This window comes from Seriola lalandi, unplaced genomic scaffold (assembly GCF_002814215.2).
Source record: "Seriola lalandi dorsalis isolate HSWRI2012SDOR001 ecotype SW California unplaced genomic scaffold, Sedor1 jcf7180002054887, whole genome shotgun sequence".
In the NCBI taxonomy this organism is placed as follows: domain Eukaryota; kingdom Metazoa; phylum Chordata; class Actinopteri; order Carangiformes; family Carangidae; genus Seriola; species Seriola lalandi.
In genome coordinates this window covers 69347-69969 of record NW_019525439.1, presented here as the reverse complement: position 1 = coordinate 69969, position 623 = coordinate 69347, and the positions used below count along the sequence as shown (strand labels likewise).

General features: G+C 44.9%; 1 protein-coding gene across 1 annotated transcript in view; it reads left to right on the top strand.

Annotated features, from left to right (window-relative positions):
* Positions 1 to 623, top strand: part of LOC111671848 (uncharacterized) — a gene marked incomplete at its 3' end in the record, with an annotated part of 39687 nt that overhangs the window by 17051 nt on the left and 22013 nt on the right. The window lies entirely within an intron of this gene.

Sequence of the window (623 nt, the reverse complement as noted above, 5' to 3'; positions counted from 1 at the left end):
GAGTGTGTGCGCGCGCGCGCGCGTGTGTATGTGTGTGCGCGCGCGTGTATGTGTGTGTGTACGCATGTGTGTGTGCGTGCGTGTGTGTGGTTTGTGTGGCCCACGTCTGCTGTCTCTGTTTAGAATACTTGGAAATGAGAGGCAGCCTTGTGATTCTCTGGCACTTGTTCACTCCATCCTCCGTTCTTTTCCTCCTCTCCAGCTCGTGTCTTTCTAATCCCACACACATCAGTTTTCCTCCGTCTCTGTTCTTTCGTCAAGTCTGGTCAAATATATTTATAAAGTCATGAAGTGTTTCATAGTACATAAACTGTTGGACCCAGGGCTTGAAATGACCCCCCTGTCTTACTAAACGTTATTGATGATGTACTTTATTTTTCTTTAAAGCTGCCATAATCCATATTTTCATATTAGCATATGACAATGCGTAATGTGAAAGAGGTCGCTCGTAATGCCAAACCCACAGAGAATTATCTCTGGACTCTGCAGTTCCCCTCAGTACTATGCAGTGTTTTAGCATCTTTCAGCTCATTGTTTTGGTTTTACAGCCCACAGGTTCAATGTTTTGGTTTGCTCTCATCAGCATGTGTTTCCAGCCACAGAAACAGCTCTTTAATCCACTG